Here is a 21,621-nt window from a genome sequence, read left to right as displayed (position 1 = left end):
GTGGGTGTGGGTAGAGCCTCTCATTCAGTAAATATATGGGCTTTTGAATTGATTTTACTATTTACTAGTGTGGATGGGCTGTTTTGTCTTGGGCCCAGAGAAACAATTACTACTATAGTACAGTGGAGACACTCTACAGCTACCCAGAAAAACAATTACTACTAGTCCGGTGGAGACACTCTACCGCTTCTGGCTCCTCCTAGGTCATTGAAACGTCTCCCTCTACTGAATGTCGTTATACTTTTGTTCACCGACATGCAGGCCATGCAGCGCGCGAGCCCAAATGCCATCCACCAAATTAGAAGGCAGTATGCAGGCGGAGAGTCACCTCGGTCATAGCGCGGCAGTAACGAGCTGTCGTATCACAAAACCCCACCTCCCCGCAGTCTAAGTTTGACGGACGAAACAACCATCATTTCACTCTTCGCTGAATCCCCTTCTCCCTCACCGTCTTCAAGAAAGGCAACACTCGCATCTACCACTGTTCTTCTCTCCCAACGAAGGGAAGGTAAGCGGATCCGTGATGTTGGTATATTTTTGTTCAGAGAAAAAAAAGAACTTTTGCAAAGTAGTAACCGATCCTCACTCTCTTTTTTGTTTCATTGTCATTGCGATTGTGTTTTCCTTTCAGTGGTCTCCTAGTATTCATCAGCTTCATGATGGACCAAGGAGAACCAGGCAAAGATCTGCCGATATTGGAGCAGACACGGGAGGCTGATCCCCATGAGACAGAGAGCTCCAAGAAGATGGAGGCAGCCACCGAGCTGACCCCAGATACGCTCATGGCCACTACTGAGATGGTCAACGCCCCGTTTGAGGTTACAGCACCTGTGGCACTACAGGAGCAGTTTTCCTCCTTCGAGGATGTGTCCCCCCGCCGAGGTGCCCAAGGTGATTTTCTTCTTTGCCGATCTCGATTGTGGTTTTTCATCTAAGTATGTGGTGATCAATAATGAAAGATTTTATTAGCTTCGTTGCCATGCTATACATAGTGGTTTAAATAACTTGTGTTTCTTATACTGAAGAGTAATTCAGAATTTGTTTCTCTTTCAATTAGAGCCCTGATGCAGACACGGATTGTGTGGTTGTACATGTCACTCGCTATGAGGCGGATGACCTGAATATACGCACTGGGAAAACATAGTTCTTAGGCTGTTGGATCCTGGAAGCCATTTTTGGATCCTGGAAGCCATTTGCGGTTATACCAATGAAGAGTTGTATTCCAGCCTCACTGTTGTCAGGCGTGTTGTCCAGGGTGTACTGAAGCACAAGAAGTTCAAAGCTACTCCTTCATTTGTGAGGCATACCGTTCTTGTCAAGCTTACACAGGAAGATGACGTGGCATGCCTCCACAAACAAGTTTATCAGTGGCAAGGCCACAAGGTTGTCTTCATGAAGGTTCACAGGATTGAGCTGCTGCGGGACGTCCTCGATGATGTTCATGGCAAGGTCCGTCTTGTGTCTAGCCCAAATTATATCGAGGCATGAAATAGTTGCCCCAGCTAGTGTTTAATAGTAGTTTAATTGTGTCTAATTATCTGAACCTTGCCTGTTATCGACCCCTCTAGGGCTAGTACTGTGTTTGAATCCGTCTATGGGAACTGCTGCTACTTTTGGGTGCCCGTGAATCATGTGAGAACCATCGTAATTGTTACCGAAACAGATGCGTCCTTGCTAGTTTTTCATGAATATGGCATGGTAAGACATAAGTTGTCACGGTTTATCATACGAGCAGTGTGTGTTTTGATGAAATAGAGCACTCGTTCGAGAACTGTGCGCCGACGTATACATAAGTACTTGTAAACACTGTTGGTGCTACCCCACTTGTAAGCAGTTGTGCAAAACACAGCACATTGGCTCAGCTCGCTTCAACACTAGGCTATCGACCAGCTAACAATCAACAATCTATTGTTTGACATATAAGCAACTATGTATCTTGTTACAGTGGTTCATGCAGTTAACCGAGGCCACAACGTAAATTCCAAACGTTCACATGCTAGTCCAGTGCTCATGTGGAACACTCACATTAAACTCGTCTTCATAAAAAACTTGAAAAGCATAAGTTAAGAAATTTTATACATCTCAATGATTCATAGAACATAACAAACATATACTAGTTCACAGCAAAAGACAAAGTTGTGAGAAGGTTTACAAATCAGGAAAAAACAAGCAAGGCTTCTCTGAGCAAAGGGCCTCCCGGCAGGCTTAAATTTCCTGGAGTTCACTCTGATTTTTTCTTGTTGCCACCATCCAGGGTTAGGTTCTCTCATTCTAGAATAACCAATTATAATTGTGGTCTCAGTTGGAATGCTGAACTGAACCATGTAGTGTACTGACCAGGTGAAATTCTTGTGCATTCCACTAAATTTAAGCACCGCTATTTGCAGAAATAAGCGGACCACAATGCCTCTTGTCCGCACACCTGTCCAAAAAACCGCCGTGCAGCCGTGCTAGTTAGTCCTCGGTCTATGGATGAACTGGTAGAAAGTGCATTCCGGACTAGGATGTAGTTGTTTTCGCTCGTCCCTGCACTGCAATCAGGAAGTAAAACGTATGAATCAACTTCTTTTAGATTGCGTTGGTCATTCTACCTTAGTTACTACCAATGTAGGAATACCTTGAAGACTGGAGGTTAGACGACGGCAACGAGGGATAACCATCTCATTTTGCGCAGTTGTACTAAAACTGAGGTGTGTGCTTTTGATTGCGCGGATAGAAACGATACGGAGACAGACATCCCGAAACGATATGGAGACAGACATCCCTGTTTGCGCAAATAAGAAATATGGTTATTTAAACAGTGACAGATATTTGCAGTGGCGTATGATTAACAACAGCATCTATTGTGTTATAATTGGCACTAGATTGACAGTATGAAGAGTCCTTAAGTAAGTAGCATCACATCACATCAACAATGCCACTATATTAACATGCAGAACAATAGCATTAGTATTACTGTCATGAGAGTAGCACATGGTCAGTAAATGTTCAATCAAATTTGTGCAGTTCCACTAGGATGAAGCAATGTTAGCGGTGTGAGATTTAAGTGTAACTGCAAAAACACAATTCATGGGAAATAAAGCAAGACGGAAGCACTTCATAAAATGGTGGTGGCATTGCTTCAATTTATCGACGGCACTAGACCATTACTTATAGTGACATTAGGTGGCATTGCTTAATGCTTCATGTGATTTTACATTAACGGTAGCGACATGGGCGTAGGGATAGCAGGGGCATAAAGTGGTGAGGCAGATGTGGCTACCGAGAGCGGCAAACACTCAGGTAGCATGTCTGCATTTGTCCCATTTTTTATCTCCTCGGCGACATTTTCCTATGTGAGCACAGGATATCTAGACCTACTCATTCTCATTTGCGGTGTCCCCCAACACCCGTCACTTTCTTTGCTTTCTCAACCAAGAGATAGGTCCACTTCCCCCACCCTTCGCCATCCACCATGCTTTCTTCGTCTTTTCAACCAAGAGACCGGTTGGGTAGCCAGTATCTACTACTTTCCCCCGTTTCCTCTTAGAACCAAGTCCTAGATTCATGCTACAGCTTTCCCACTTTCTTCCCTGTTTGAACCAACTCTTAGAGTCGATTGTATGAACTAGCTTTACCTCTAATAATAGTAAAAGTCTAGGTGGCTTTGGAACAACGGACGAAAGTAGAAAAAGATCCACACGAAGGGAGTTGGGGCAGTAGAGCAAGGCAGGTGTTCTATTTCGAAGGAATATATACCTGAGGGTCGTCGGCATGTGGCAAAGACGACGTCGGGAGGCCACATCTTGGCCACAATACCTCAGGGAGGTAGAAGGGGTCGGAGGCCCTCCCGAGCCAGCGCTCTCTTGGAGAGAACGACACAGCCGCTGATCGGGACGCGCGGGCAGCCGTTGGTCTCCTCCCTCGCCGCCGACGATAGCGTGAATGATGAACCTACACCCCTGCCCCAGTCAAGGTTGTTCGGCCGGATCTGTGACCAGCCGTGAGCTGAGAGAGAGTGTGGCCACCTATGTCTTGCTTAGATCTGGAGAGCATGAGAGAGTGAACGAGAGGAACCCTAGTAAAGCAAGCGCTAAGGCTCCTGCTTATATATATAATGGAGTGATTTTGTTGTACCAGCGTCAAAAAATGCGCTCCTACGTGTACCCACGAGTGGGTGTGAGAGAACTAGTGCGCGCATGCACCGCTTCTCTTCATGAGAGTACAATATACTATGCCCAAAGAACGTTCGCCGCAAGAGTAATAGCATAAGTGTGTGACGTGTGAGCTAAAATAAAATGTGTGTGACGTCTTCTGTTTTTTAAAAGTTCTAAGGGTAGGGTGTGAAGAGCACATATGTGCGTGATGTCTACCTGCAGATAGACGGTGGGTGCAATGTGCGAGTCTGCGAGATGACTCGGGAGAGTCGTGACTCGTGAGGGTGCATGTGCGTGAGAGAGAGGGGGGAACGTATCAATGCAATGCATGTGTCCGTAAATCATTATTCGACAAACGTTCGCCACAAGCCTTTTCCCGATGAACGCCATAAGAACCGTTAGATCAGCATCTGACAGTGTCAGTTTTTCCATGTCATTTAATAGAACAGCCACTCCTCCTACACACAAATCGTCCACGTGAGTGTTAGCAACTGCCGTAGGCTCCCTCCGTTCCGAAATGCAGTGCATATAGCTTTATTGAATATTCGAACCTCGCAAACTTTTACGAGTTTTCGTGTACCAAATTGCACATGTAGAATACCATGTATATATCATTTCATTCATCTTCGAGAGGTAACTATAAAGATGGGGGAGGAGTCTACAAAGAAAGACCATCGTATCACCCACAACAATTTCAACCATCCTTTGGTGTCGAGGAATATCATAGGAACTCTATATGATATGATTTTTATAGGATTTTTTCCTTTAGAGCCAATTGGTTCATAGGAATAGTTTCATATACTCCACATTTCAAAGGAAATAAACATGATATCATTTCTATAGCTTTAGAGCCACTTGGTTCATATGAATGGATTCCTATACTCCCTTAATTCCAAAGGAAAATAAACATTAGCGTGTATTCAATAGAAAAGTTCCTATGATATGAACCAAATTACATCTCTTTTCTAATCCCTCCTCATAGGAATTGAGATACATGTCATCTCTAGATTCAATAGAAAAGTTCCTATGATGTGAACCAAATGACATCTCTTTTCCAATCCCTACTCATAGGAATTGAGATGCTCCATGTCATCTCTTCCCCTACAACTTCCATGGTTACATCTTATATTCCTAAATAGATAGTACAACCCACTAGTAGCTTTTTTCCAAAACATGCAACTATGGCACAAGAACTATATAGTATGCCAATAACTTTGAAAGATGGTCGCTGGATGAAGCTAATCCGACAGTGCAGAGATGGCAAATCCGAGCACTACTGGCCGTTGGATATCATCAACGTTCCACCAGATCTGCCACATGTACAATTTAGAAGACTCCATGGTTGAACTTAAGCATAATGCACAAACCTCAAAACACAAGAACTTCTCCTTTGTTCTAGAATCATTTGTATCATAATTGATTTTTTTCTAAATGAATTGCCATTATTTGTTTTTTAGTTTATTCTTTATAATGCACAACCCCATGAATCTTAACATTTTTATAAAACTAATTGATTTTGAATGAGATGAACTATAAGAACTAAACGAACATCTACATCATGCATATATGACTCAAAGCTTTACATGCTATAGTGTGTATTTATTCATAATTTGGTTTCAAAATCTCATGCGTTCAATGCATGTGTACCTTACTAGTTTTGAGTAGAGTAGAAAATTTCACGCGGCCCCGGGTATATCAAAATGCAGGGCCCATGCATCATTGCCTTTCGGTCGAACCTACGTCCATAGTTTTTTGTATGTACTATATCTCCACTGGTCCCCGAACCCAAAATGCTGCCTCGTTCCCGTAAAACCAAGCGGGCCACACATATTTAAGGCGTCGACTCGAACCTATTTACTAGGACATGGCCCCGCATGCCGTAGTACTCCTACAAACCCTACCGCCGCACTCATCATCGGTTTTCTTCAAGAGGACGAGGGAGAAGCCGATTTGTAGTGGAGGCGCTTTCAAAAAAAAGGATCTGTAGTGGAGACCCCTACCCTAGGGTGCCCTAGGTAGCTGCCGCACGCATCATTGTTTTCTCTTTTCTTTATGCTCTTGCAACCTAGAGTGAAATGATGGTTGCTTCGTCCGTCCAGCTTAATGCGGGAAAGGTGGGGCTTTGTGATTTGACCCGTCATCGCTCATTTTCTACTACTGCGGCGATATGACCGGGGTGCCTCCAATTCCAACCGCTGCTCCGAACTATAATTTAGTGCATCGCACGTGGAACAAGACGGTGAATGAGCCACATGTCAGCCAAAGGGGTCCTGTTAAGTGTGCCGCCATTTCGTGTGCGGACTGACCCTGCTTGAGTTGCTACGCCAACACGACAGGAGCAGCCTACCACTTGGTTTTGCTCCTTGGTGAATCCCGACTATATTGATCTAAAAAGATACGTGCTGAACTACCCTCTCCGTCTCGGTTTTTTATTTTTAGGCATCTCGGTTTATAGGGCGTGCACGTAGTTCTAGGTCATCCATTTGACTAACTAAATATGAGTTACTATGTCACAAAAAGTATATCATTGGATTCTTAAGCGGATGTAGTTGTATTTAAAAGTCGAGGGCGGGGCTTTTCCTGCGCGGTAGGCGGGGCAGTTCCGCCTAGTCAGTTCGACAGAGACGCAAGAAGACGAGAGAGTAGGCTGCTGCAAACGTAGGGCTGTGTGATTTGACCGCGAGTTACTGCTGGACAGGTGGGGCCCCGTGATTTGACTTGCCATTATCATTTTAACTGTGGCGCTACGACCGGCGTGAGTCTCCTGATTCCTGACCACCTCCATACAGGTTCCTCTCCCAATGCTCCACCATGTAGTAGAGGCTGGCTCTTGCGCACTTCTCCACTTTTTCCATGCCTCTCTTTCCTCCGCATATGCAAAATTGCCATGTAAAGCACACTATTGTACTTACTTGCTCCTACAGGTGCTAAGCTTGCCACATAGGCATAAAGTCTGATGTGAAAAGTTAATCAAGAAGAGAGAAACTAGTTTGGTGACCCAAGGCAGAAACGGTGCTAAGCGCGTGTACCTAGGTGAAAAGACAATTTTGAGTCTATAGCTAATTAAATGAAGCAAACTTAGCAACAAAAACTAATAAGCACACCATTTCATTGGAAGAGGTCACTCCTTGGCAAATGCAATAAATACTAGTAGTACGAAGAAAGAGATAGAGAGAAGTAAAAAAAATACACTTATAGCCAACCTTATAGCTAACCTTGTTGTAGTATGAGTGACTAAGTGATGACTATGTGTGACATGCTAACATCAGATAGCCTAATGCACTGTGTTAAATCTCCAAGGGCGCGACCGCGTGAGCGACACGACGGTTGTGGTAGGCACGACCATGATATGGGCTGCTGGCAGCCCTTGGATGTGAGATCAAACGGTCGCATGCTAAGTTGCTGAGAATTTGTAGAATAACCCTCCAGGATAGGATATTCACCCATAGGTCCAGAATCACGCCATGCACCTGTTCGATCTCAGATCCAAGGGCTCTCGGAAGCCTGTATCATGGGAGAATGGAAAGCCACTACCCCGCCGTTCGCACACTAGCAGTTCGCTCCTACTCGTCCCCGCACGTCCTTTAATACTACGACGGTTCGCTCCTAGTCGTCCCGTCCTTTCACATTAAGGCAGTTCCACTAATCCTAACCCTCCTCCCAAATCCATGGCGTCCCAAATCTCCATGATCGACGGTGAGTACAAGGTTAGAACCATCACCGGCGATGAGTTCGATGTCATCTACACCCGTTCTTCCGCGACGGTGAAAGAATGCCTTTCTCGCTTTAGACGCATGTTTGAAAACTCAGATGATGAGTGGGTCACAGGGCTAGATGTTGAGTACACCACAGTCCTGGGACGAGAGAAGGATCTAAAGGACGAAGAGAGGAAGAAGCCCGCCGTGATCCAGGTTTGCGTGCATGACTTATGCTTGGTTTACCAAATATGCCATGCCGACGTTGAATGCTTGGATTTTAAGAATTTCCTCGAGAGCAACCTAGTCAAATTCATTACTGTAGACTTTACGAATGACAAAGAAGTCCTGGGTCGGATAGGCCTCGTTGTAGGCAACCCCTTCGACGTCCAGAAGAATCGGCTGCCCTCTCGTCAGCCTTCAGTGCTGACCCTGGCAGGAGCCATGGTTCATCCTTCGTACCGTAAACTGGAGAAACCTCATTACACGTTTCATCGTCATGCATGGTAGCGGAATGTACTAGATATAGACCACATCCACTACGCTGCAATGGATGGCTACCTTTGTTTCAATATCTACAAGGGTTGGATGAAGAGCAAGAGCCAAGTGTGCGGTTCAAGCAAAGAAGTATCGGCAAGAGGAAGAGGGACAAGGACAAAGTCAAGGACGTGGATGAGGACTCCGAGTGAGTAAGGTGTCAGTATCGTTGCTCATGGTGGTTCTAATGCAGTGTCTACTGGATTAGTTGCATAGTTTAATTTCAGGTGTGCTTAGTTTAATTTGAGGGGTGTGTTGTGCTGAGCCCCCAGCAGAACTATGTTATGTTTCTTCTCGTTACTTTAACTCTTCAGTATGTCGACCCAGTTGCTATATGTCCCACATGTCGGCGACAGAAAGTACAGAATTCATGAAAGGGAGCGTCGACGGAGGAGTATACTACATAATTCATGAAAGGGAGCGACTTAGTTTTGGAAAAATCTGTTTTTACGGAGTACGCACACACTAGGGTTTATAGGACTCATCTAAAAACATTCGTTTTTCCGTTTGATAAGTCTCAATTCTACTACTAGTAGTAGTACCATTACATGTTGGATTTCGAGGTGCGTTAGATCACCCGATGCAAGTAGTGTCAAGAGGAAACTAACCAATGCATGTAGAAGTTCATGGAAATTTAGTGGTCATTCATGCATTCGTTCTAATTAATGCCTCGGTAAACAGAACTTCTTGAGAAAAATGAGCGTAGTAATTACTTGTGCAAACTACGAAATTAATTCGACCACTCACCGTCTACCTTGGTTGGAGAGATTTTGAAATTGAGCCATAAACTAGAAAGGAGGGAGTAGTAACTTTTGTCTCGATTACTATTTTTGGCCTTGTATAGATGCAAAATGTATTTTTTATAGTGGCCTTGTATAAGTAAATGAAGGGAGTACTAAAGGACATATAGATTCCAAACAATATGATAATCTCTCTAACCAAGGTACATAGTAGGGACGAGGAGTAAACGGACGGAGTAGTAAAATTTTCTCCTCGTGCTGCGAGCCACCGCGCGCGTGGGCGAGGGAGCGGGTGTAAGGAGTACAGTAGTAGTAATACTACTACTACTTGTAAGCAAGCTTCACCTCATCCTGCGAGCCATCGTGCTCGTGGGAGGGGGAGACGGTGTACTAAGCAAGCTTTTCCTCGTTCTGCGAGTTGACGGGACACATCAAAAGTACTCCAGTGTATAGAGCCTTGCCTCTAAGGTAGGCCCCACATGGTTTGCCTCTTTTTTAACATAACACATCAAGTCGCAATTTGTTTGTTCACCCGTGGTAGACGATCCTCCCTCCACCAAGTGGACAACCAGTACACGTGTCAAATTACCATGTGGGCTGCCTTTTCGTACAGAAATGATCTCCACCGTGTACCCGCCCGGGTGTGGTTGGGAAAGAGACGGGAGTACATGCACCGTGCGTGCACCTCTTCTCTTCGTGCAAGTCCCCCACCTACGTGTGTGTGTGAGAGAGATACGAACCTAGACATAATGCATCGTCCATCCCCATGCCTCCGCCCAGTCCGACCACCAGTCACCACCACGCCCCACTCCTCCTCACCTTATCTCTCATCTTTCCCCCTCCATTTTTATATACAAGGGGCCACTATCAAAATTACAATTTACAGATATACAAGGCCATTAACACTAATCGATGCAATATTAATGGGGTTTGCCTCATGGTACTAGCAAAGGAGGACATTAATTATCCCTTGCATGCATGCAGGAGTTTGTAAAAAAATGCATCTTGATGTTCCGTGCAATGCACGGGCATCTTGCTAGTCCATGAAAACAACACATGGCAAAATTCCACGGCGAACGAGGGATCTGAATCTGTTGGGAGGGGCTGTTTGGATCTTCCTCGGGGTAGCCAAAATATTGGCGACCCTTTTGTGCACCGGTGCCTTTGCCACACGATGAACGATGAATGGCTTGGGTGCTCATGCTGTCATGCATCCTCTAGCGCGCTGATGTCTACTACACAACCTTCTTCTTGTAGACATTGTTGGGCCTGCAAGTGCACAGGTTTGTAGGACAGTAGCAAATTTCCCTCAAGTGGATGACCTAAGGTTTATCAATCCGTGAGAGGCATAGGAGGAAGATGGTCTCTCTCAAACAACCCTGCAACCAAATAACAAAAAGTCTCTTGTGTCCCCAACACACCCAATACAATGGCAAATTGTATAGGTAAACTAGTTCGGCGAAGAGATGGTGATACAAGTGCAAAATAGATAGTAGATATAGGAATTTTGTAATCTAAAAATATAAAAACAGCAAGGTAACAAGTGGTAAAAGTGAGCGTAAACGGTATTGCAATGATAGGAAACAAGGCCTAGGGTTCATACTTTCACTAGTGCAAGTTCTCTCAACAATAATAACATAGATAGAACATATGACAAGCCCTCAACATGCGACAAAGAGTCACTCCAAAGACACTAATAGCAGAGAACAAACGTAGAGATTATGGTCGGGTACGAAACCACCACAAAGCTATTCTTTCGGATCGATCTATAAAAGAGTTCGTACTAGAATAACACCTTAAGACACAAATCAACCAAAACCCTAATGTCACCTAGATACTCCACTGTCACCTCAAGTATCCGTGGGCATGATTATACGATATGCATCACACAATCTCAGATTCATCCAACCAACATAAAACTACTTCAAAGAGTGCCCCAAAGCTACTACCGGAGAGTCAAGAACGTGTGCCAACCCCTATGCATAGGTTCCCAAGTGTCACGAAACCCGCAAGTTGATCACCAAAACATACATCAAGTGGATCAATAGAATAACCCATTGTCACCACGGTTATCCCATGCAAGACATACATCAAGTGTTCATAAAAGACTCAATCCGATAAGATAACTTCAAAAGGGGAAACTCAATTCATCACAAGAGAGTAGAGGGGGAGAAACATCATAAGATCCAGCTACAATAGCAAAGCTCGGGATACATCAAGATCGTGCCATAGAGGAACACGAGAGAGAACACGAGAGAGAGATCAAACACATAGCTACTGGTACATACCCTCAGCCCCGAGGGTGATCTACTCCCTCCTCATCATGGATAGCGCCGGGATGATGAAGATGGCCACCGGTGATGGATCCCCCCCTCCGGCAGGGTGCCAAAACAGGGTCCCGATTGGTTTTTGGTGGCTACAGAGGCTTGCGGCGGCAGAACTCCCGATCTATCTTCTTTTCTGGAAGTTTTAGGGTGCGTAGGTATATATGGGTGCAGGGAGAACGTCGGTGGAGCTACGGGGGCCCCACGAGGCAGGGGGGCGCGCCTAGGGGGAGGGCGCGCCCCCCACCCTCGTGAGCACGTCCCGTATCTTCTAACGTGGGGTCCAAGTCCATCAAGTGGGTTTCCTTCCAAAAATAACTTCTCCAGTTGATTTCGTTCCGTTTTGACTCCATCTGATATTCCTTTTCCTCGAAACACTGAAATAGGCATAAAACAGCAAATCTGGGCTGGGTCTCCAGTTAATAGGTTAGTCCCAAAACTAATATAAAAGTGGAAAATAAAGCCCAATATAGTCCAAAACAGTAGATAAAGTAGCATGGAGCAATCAAAAATTATAGATACGTTGGAGACGTATCAGGCATCCCCAAGCTTAATTCCTACTCGTCCTTGAGTAGGTAAATGATAAAAAGAAGAATTTTTGATGCGGAGTGATACTTTGGCATAATTTCAATGTAAATCTTCTTAATCATGGCATGAATATTCAGATCCGAAAGATTCAAGATAAAAGTTCGTATTGACATAAAAATAATAATACTTCAAGCATACTAATCAAGCAATTATGTCATCTCAAAATAACATGGCCAAAGAAAGTTCATCCCTACAAAATCATATGGTTAGGCCATGCTTCATTTTCGTCACACAAAGATGTTCCCAACTTCTATACCCCCGATGATAAGCCAAGCAATTGTTTCATACTCAAATAATCTCAAACTCTTTCAACCTTCACGCAATACATGAGCGCGAGCCATGGATATAGCACTATGGGTGGAATAGAATATGATGATGGGGATTGTGTGAGAAGACAAAAAAGGACAAAGTCTCATATTGACGAGGATAATCAACGGGCTATGGTGATGCCCATCAATTGATGTCAACATGAGGAGTAGGGATTGCCATGCAACGGATGCACTAGAGCCATGAATGCTCAACAAAAGAAAACTAAGTGGGTGTGCATCCAACTTGCTTGCTCACGAAGACCTAGGGCACTTTGAGGAAGCCCATCATTGGAATATACAAGCCAAGTTCTATAATGAAAAATTCCCACTAGTATAAACAAGACAATTTATGAGACTCACTATATGAAAAACATGGTGCTACTTTGAAGCACAAATATATGAGACTCACTACATGAAGAACAAGGTGCTACTTTGAAGCACAAGTGTGCTAAAAGGATAGTAACATTGCCCCTTCTCTCTTTTTCTCTCATTTTTTTATTATATTTTTTTTGGTGGGCTTCTTTGGCCTCTTTTTTTATTATTTTTATTTTTTTTATTTGGGCTTCTTTGGCCTCTTTTTTTGTAAAGTCCGGAGTCTCATCCCGACTTGTGGGGGAATCATAGTCTCCATCATCCTTTTCCTCACTAGGGCAATGCTCTAATAATGATGATCATCACACTTTTATTTTTCTTACAACTCGATATTACAACTCGATATTTAGAACAAAGATATGACTCTATATGAATTCCTCCGGCGGTGTACCGGGATGGTGCAATGAATCAAGAGTGACATGTATGAAAAATAATGCATGGTGGCTTTGCCACAAATACGATGTCAACTACATGATCATGCAATGGCAATATGACAAAAGTAAAGTATGTCATGATAATGATGATGGAAATTGCATGGCAATATATCTCGGAATGGCTATGGAAATTCCATAATAGGTAGGTATGGTGGCTGTTTTGAGGAAGATATAAGGAGGTTTATGTGTGAAAGAGCGTATCATATCACGGGGTTTGGATGCACCGGCGAAGTTTGCTCCAACTCTCAATGTGAGAAAGGGCAACGCACGGTACCGAAGAGGCTAGCAAATGCGGAAAGGTAAAAGTGCGTATGATCCATGGACTCAACATTAGTCAAAAGAACTCATATACTTATTGCAAAAATCTATAAGCCATCAAAAATCAAGTACTACGCACAATGCTCCTAGGGGGATAGATTGGTAGGAAAATACCATCGCTCGTCCCCGACCGCCACTCATAAGGATGCACAAGCCAGGTACACTTCATGCTTCAAATTTGTTACACAACTTTACCCATACGTGCATGCTACGGGACTCACAAACTTCAACACAAGTATTTATCAAATTCACAACTACTCAACTGGCACGACTTTGATATTATTACCTCCATATCTGAAAACAATTATTAAGCATTAGATTTATCTTAGTATTAAATTCACTCAAAAGAAAGTTTCACATATCTCGAACACTAAGTATATTAACATTAAGCAAATTACCATGCTATTAATGACTCTCAAAATAATCTAAGTGAAGCACTAGAGCAAAACTATCAAGCTCAAAAGATATAAGTGAAGCACATAGAGTATTCTAACAAATTCCAATTTGTGTATGGCTCTCTCTCATTAAAATAATTCAGATCTTGATACCTTATTCAAACAGCAAGCAAAGCTAAAGAAAACTACAATGCAAGGATATCACAACTCATGTGAAGAAGCAAAAACTTAGGCTCAACCGATACTAACCGATAGTTGTTGAAGAAGAAAGGTGGGATGCCTACCGGGGTATCCCCAAGCTTAGATGCTTGAGACTTCTTGAAATATTATCTTGGGGTGCCTTGGGCATCCCTAGGCTTGAACTTTTGTGTCTCCTTAATTCATCTCATATCATGGTTTCTCTTTTTATCAAAAGCTTCATTCACAACAAACTCAACAAGAACTCATGAGATAGGTCAGTATAAACCAATGCAAAACCTTATCATTTTCTACTGTAACAAATCATTAAACTTATTATTCAACATTGAATACTAAATGACTCTGCATATTTAACACTCCTATCATCAAATAGAATCATTAAACAAGCAAACATATGCAAACAATGCAACCATAACAGCAATCTGCCAAAACAGTACAGTCTGTAAAGAATGCAAGAGTATCAATACTTCCCTGACCCCAAAAATTATGAACTAAAATTCCCACTGTAATAAATTTATCATAGCTCAATATGCAAAAAGATTCAACGTTATACCATGTTCTGACTTTTCTAGGGAATTTTTGCAACAGCGGTAAACTTTCTGTTTTCAAACAGCAACATGTATACAAAATAAGCATGGCAAAGGTTATCCTTGACCTTTTTATTGAAAATAAAGATGCAAAACACTATTCTAACTAACATCAAGCAAAATCTAACAAAAGAAATTGACACTCCAAGCAAAACACATATCATGTGGTGAATAAAAATATAGCTCCAAGTAAAGTTACCGATGAACGAAGACGAAAGAGGGGATGCCTTCCGGGGCATCCCCAAGCTTAGTTGCTTGGTTGTCCTTGAATATTACCTTGGGGTGCCTTGGGAATCCCCAAGATTAGGCTCTTGCCACTCCTTATTCCATAGTCCATCGAATCTTTACCCAAAACTTGAAAACTTCAACCACACAAAACTCAACACAAAACTCGTAAGCTCCGTTAGTATAAGAAAATAAAACCACCACTTAGGTACTGTAATGAACTCATTCTAAATTCATATTGGTGTAATATCTACTGTACTCCAACTTATCTATGGTTCATACCCTCCGATACTACTCATAGATTCATGAAAAAAAGCAAACAACACATAGAAAACAGAATCTGTCAAAAACAGAACAGTCTGTAGTAATCTGTATAAAACGTATACTTATGGAACCCCAAAAATTATGAAATAAATTTCTGGACCTGAGAAATTTGTCTAGTAATCATCTTCAAAAAGAATCAACCTAAAAGCAATCTCTAGTAAAAAATGGAAGCTATTCTCGTGAGCGCTAAAGTTTCTGTTTTTCACAGCAAGATCACATAAACTTCACCCAAGTCTTCCCAAAGGTTCTACTTGGCACTTTATTGAAACAAAAGCTATAAAACATGATTACTACATTAGCATAATAATGTGGACACACAAAACAGTAAGGATAAATATTGGGTTGTCTCCCAACAAGCGCTTTTCTTTAATGCCTTTCTAGCTAGGCATGATGATGACAATGATGCTCACATAAAAGATAAGAATAGAAACATAACGGGAGCATCATGAAGCATATGACTAGCACATTTAAGTCTAACCCACTTCCTATGCATAGGGATTTTGTGAGCAAACAACTTATGGGAACAATAATCAACTAGCATAGGAAGGTAAAACAAGCATAACTTCAAGATTTTAAGCACATGGAGAGGAAACTTGACATTATTGCAATTCCTACAATCATATGTTCCTCCCTCATAATAATTTTCAGTAGCATCATGAATGAATTCAACAATATAACCAGCACCTAAAGCATTCTTTTCATGATATACAAGCATAGAAAATTTACTACTCTCCACATAAGCAAAATTCTTCTCATTCGGAATAGTGGGAGTATCATAAGAGACTTGAACACTAAACATTGTTTCCACATTAAAAGAGTAATGTTCAGAAAAAGGGTAATCATAATAATGAAAAGATTTGTAAATATAATCATCACTACTTTTTATATCATAAGTTTCATCACAATAATCATCATAAATAGCAACTTCGTTCTCATCATAATCGATTGAAACCTCTCCCAAGATAGTGGAATCACTAAATAAAGTTGACACTCTTCCAAATCCACTTTCATATTTATCACAATAAGATTCAACATACTCCAAAATAGTGGGATCACTACTTCCTAAAGTTGACACTCTTCTGAACCCACTTTCATCAATATAATCATCATAGGTAGGAGGCATGCTATCGTCATAACAACTTTGCATATCAAAACTTGGGATGCTAAAAATATCATCTTCATTAAGCATAGCATCCCCAAGCTTGGGACAAACATTAATTCCATCAAATATATTCTCAAATATTTCATCCCACTCAAACATAGCTTCCCCAAGCTTAGGCCCTTTCATATCATAAGCATAATCACTCTCATCATTAAAAATATTGATAGCACCAATAGTATAACAATTATCATAATCACAAGTAGTAGTAGTAGCAACATATTTTGGGAGGGATACCTTTTTACCTTTGTTCCTCCTTCTTTTCTTTTTCTTCTTCACATTATGTGTAGGTTCAACCTTCCTCTTTGAGCTCCTTATTGATGAGATTGGTTGAATAGAAAGCTCCTCCTCGTTACCTGATTCATCATAAGAAATAATAGGAGGAGATTGGGAAGCCTCTTCCCTTTCATTAGTATTCTCATCATCTTCCATTTGCTTTCTTTTCTTTAGGTAATTGGCAATATAAGGATTTTCAATGCAATTCACCGCACAATACATATAAATCTTCTCTAGATCAAAATCAAGAAATCTATGAAGATTAAATTTTGGAATACCCTCAATTATACGTTTCATTTCTTCATAACCCAAAAGAAGGCTAAACTCTTTATGATGCTCAAGGGTAATCAAATTATCACAATATTTGGACACGACTTGATCATGAAACAAATAGCATTGGAGCTTTAAATGACCATGTTCATTGCAAAGTTCACAAGGAGCGCGAAAAATATTGAATCTTTCAGCACATTCATCTAGCTCTTCTTGCAACAATTTGGTTTCTAAGTACTTATGCCTCTTGCAATAAATATCTTCTCTATTTGGTGTGTTCATGCAAAAATGCACTCCACAAAAGTTAACATGCTCATAAGAGATATTTTCATCATAACTAGTGCAATCATCATTAGCATCATGGATATTCAAAGAATTCGTACTATCAACATTGCAATCATGCTCATCATTCAAAGATTTAGTGCCAAACATTTTAGAGATTTCTTCTTCTAGCACTTGAGCACAATTATCCTTTCCATCATACTCACAAAAGATATTAAAAAGGTGAAGCGTATGAGACAAACTTAACTCCATTTTTTTGTAATTATCTTTTATAAAATAAACTAGTGCTAAAACAAGAAACAAAAAGATTCAATTGCAAGATCTAAAGATATACCTTCACTTACCTAGCCTCCCCGGCAATGGCGCCAGAAAAGAGCTTGATGTCTACTACACAACCTTCTTCTTGTAGACGTTGTTGAGCCTGCATGTGCACAGGTTTGTAGGACAGTAGCAAATTTCCCTCAAGTGGATGACCTAAGGTTTATCAATCCGTGAGAGGCATAGGAGGAAGATGGTCTCTCTCAAACAACCCTGCAACCAAATAACAAAAAGTCTCTTGTGTCCCCAACACACCCAATACAATGGAAAATTGTATAGGTGCACTAGTTCGGCGAAGAGATGGTGATACAAGTGCAAAATAGATAGTAGATATAGGTTTTTGTAATCTGAAAATATAAAAACAGCAAGGTAACAAGTGGTAAAAGTGAGCGTAAATGGTATTGCAATGATAGGAAACAAGGCCTAGGGTTCATACTTTCACTAGTGAAAGTTCTCTCAACAATAATAACATAGATAGAACATATGACAAGCCCTCAACATGCGACAAAGAGTCACTCCAAAGACACTAATAGCGGAGAACAAACATAGAGATTATGGTCGGGTACGAAACCACCACAAAGCTATTCTTTCGGATCGATCTATAAAAGAGTTCGTACTAGAATAACACCTTAAGGCACAAATCAACCAAAACCCTAATGTCACCTAGATACTCCACTGTCACCTCAAGTATCCGTGGGCATGATTATACGATATGCATCACACAATCTCAGATTCATCCAACCAACATAAAAGTACTTAAAAGAGTGCCCCAAAGCTACTACCGGAGAGTCAAGAACGTGTGCCAACCCCTATGCATAGGTTCCCAAGTGTCATGAAACCCGGAAGTTGATCACCAAAACATACATCAAGTGGATCAATAGAATAACCCATTGTCACCATGGTTATCCCACGCAAGACATACATCAAGTGTTCATAAAAGACTCAATCCGATAAGATAACTTCAAAAGGGGAAACTCAATTCATCACAAGAGAGTAGAGGGGGAGAAACATTATAAGATCCAACTACAATAGCAAAGCTCGGGATACATCAAGATCGTGCCATAGAGGAACACGAGAGAGAACACGAGAGAGAGATCAAACACATAGCTACTGGTACATACCCTCAGCCCCGAGGGTGAAGTACTCCCTCCTTGTCATGGATAGCACCGGGATGATGAAGATGGCCACCGGTGATGGATCCCCCCCTCCGACAGGGTGCCGGAAGAGGGTCGCGATTGGTTTTTGGTGGCTACAGAGGCTTGCGGCAGCGGAACTCCCGATCTATCTTCTGTTCTAGAAGTTTTAGGGTGCGTAGGTATATATGGGTGCAGGGAGAACGTCGGTGGAGCTACGGGGGCCCCACGAGGCAGGGGGCGCGCCCAGGGGGGAGGGCGCGCGCCCCACCCTCGTGAGCACCTCCCATATCTTCTGACATGGGGTCCAAGTCCATCAGGTGGGTTTCCTTCCAAAAATAACTTCTCCAGTTGATTTCGTTCCGTTTTGACTCCGTCTGATATTCCTTTTCCTCGAAACACTGAAATAGGCATAAAACAACAAATCTGGGCTGGGCCTCCGGTTAATAGGTTAGTCCCAAAAATAATATAAAAGTGGAAAATAAAGCCCAATATAGTCCAAAACAGTAGACAAAGTAGCATGGAGCAATCAAAAATTATAGATACGTTGGAGACGTATCACGCGCACGTTGGAGACGAGCTCGCATGAGCTGTGTTTTTTTTTGTCCCACAACGCCGCCCGAGTGGCCCGCAGACCGACCGGCGACCCGTAAAATACGCCATCCAACCATAGCCACACACATTATGACAGCAACTCAACCAACCGGACGAAATTCACGCAAACACATAGACAAACTGATATTTCATAGAAAAAATGACGGAAATCATATAAAATACCGGATTTCATACAAACATGATGGATTTCATTACATTCAAATGAACTACACGATGCTAGTTCTGTACAACATAGGTATATAATACCTGCCCTAAATGGTCGCCCGCCGATTGATTTGTGTTCCTCATGTCCGGCAGCACGATCACCGGACTGCTGGGAGCCCCGCAGGTATATGCTTCAGCGCAAAGGATGGCTCGCTTCCCCATTGCCCAACTAATATCATTGGCTGATGCCGAAGATGATGGTGGCCGGCACCGGAGTTCATCACTGGCCACTACTTCACCATGGCCGGCACCGGCTCGAGTTCATCCTAACATTCTCCTCTTCCATGGAGCCCATGCGGGGTCAACGAAGGTCCTCGCAACAAAAGGATCCGGCAAGAGACCTACTGTGTACGCCGGCATCGCCACCGCGGTGGCCTTCATGGGACCCAAGCGGCGGCGGCCTCCCGTGTTCTAATTCTCCTTGATGATGGCAGCGGACGCGGAGGCGCTGGCCACCGACTCGTCGCTCTCTGCGCACCCGGCTTCTATTGTTGCTTGCATGGCGCGGCCACTGGCATGGGAGTCTCGGCCACAGAAACGGGAGACACGGTACGAGGTGGCAGCGTGGACGGCAGCAACGACGCCCGTGCGCCACTCCTCGTCGAGCTGGCCTAGAGCAGCGAGTTGCTGAACCGCGTGCCGGCTTGGGGCGGCAACTGGCTCCGTCGGGCGAGGGGAGGGAGGTGGATCAGCGAGCTGCATAGCTCGTATCTGGCGGGCTACCCAGCCGGCGTATCTGGCGGGCTACCCAGCCGGCTAGCATGCGGAATAACTACTCTTCGTAAGCCATTGTAAGAGTGGACAAAATGGTGAAGGAGGAGATAGGGGAGCGGCGGAGGTGTGCAGTTCTTGGCCGGCGTTTGGCCTCGCTTAAATAGGAGATTGGCCCTATTTGGATACTCTAACTCGGTTAGAGGTTAAAGTTAGATTGTAACTCTGAACTAACCCTAAATTAACTCTAACCAAAAAGCTATTTGGATGGTAGGGTTAGATTGACAATAAATATTCTTTCTCAATCATTTGACTACTTTGGACCCTATTTGAATGGGAGGGGTAACTTTTTTTTACTAATTTTTCTAGTGGGCCTAGTAGAACTAACCCAAATAAGCTCATCTAGTGTGGGCTAGTTTTTTGGGGTGGGTTAGATCCAACTAACCCAAACTAACCCATCATGTTTGGATACCTTTGGGTTATTTGAGCACCAACTAACTAAAACTAACTCTAACATAGGGATCCAAACATGGCCATTAAATAGATGGAGGACGGGAGGAGCTCGGCCGGCGTTGCGTTTAATGTCGGCCCGGTCATGAACGGACGTGTGTCCAGAGTAGGAGTGGGTTTCTCGGCTTCCACACGGGCGGGTTTGAATGCGGCAAGGAGGCGTGTTCAGCCGGGCGTGCAGCGAGTGGCACCCTCGACTTTGACCTAGGACACCGCGTTGTTCTTCCACTGACGTGTGGGCTCTTTGGGTACATGGCCTGCATGTAAGTGACCCAACGCAGGCAGCGCACAGCAGAGGAACCTTTGGTGGGCTAGGGCGGTCAGAAGCGGGCATTTCATAAACCGATGATTGTTCATTGAGTGTGACATCATCTTTTTCATGTAGATAAGCCTACTATGTTGATAGCCCCGTTCGATACGTTGTGATTCATAAAGACCGCTGCAAACATCAATGTTCTTCTTATCACAGATAAGATTGATTAATACCCGTAACAGTCCATGTCCTTAACAAAGGGTGCATGCACGTATAGGTTGAGCGTGTGTCTTGCGTCGTGTGCTGTGTGCATGCAGGCGTGCAAGTGTTGCGTGTGTGCAAGGGTACATTTCAGTGTTGCATGCATGGGTGCGTACGTGTGTGTGTTCGTGAGTACATGTGTATGTGTCGGTGTTGCACGCCAGCATGCGTCCGTGTGTATGTTATGTGTACGTGTCAGTGTTGCACGCCTGCATGCATGCGTGTCTTGCATGCGTTCATGTGTACGTGCGGGGTGAGGCTACACGTCAGTCGACTGACATTTTCATCTCTGGTCATTAGATTTTCCAGCCGTTGGATACGAAATCAAGGGCCTCCAGTTTATCATCAAACTCCACCCCCTAAGCCACCAGCCACGACCGGCAGAACCGCCAGCCCCCGCCACCCGCGGCCGGCCCGCGCCACCACGACGCCCCGTCCTCCCCGAAAC

The sequence above is a fragment of the Triticum dicoccoides genome, chromosome 6B (genome assembly GCF_002162155.2).
Source record: "Triticum dicoccoides isolate Atlit2015 ecotype Zavitan chromosome 6B, WEW_v2.0, whole genome shotgun sequence".
Taxonomy (NCBI): domain Eukaryota; kingdom Viridiplantae; phylum Streptophyta; class Magnoliopsida; order Poales; family Poaceae; genus Triticum; species Triticum dicoccoides.
The sequence above is the reverse complement of the archived record's forward strand: the minus strand, read 5'-3'. Positions refer to the sequence as shown.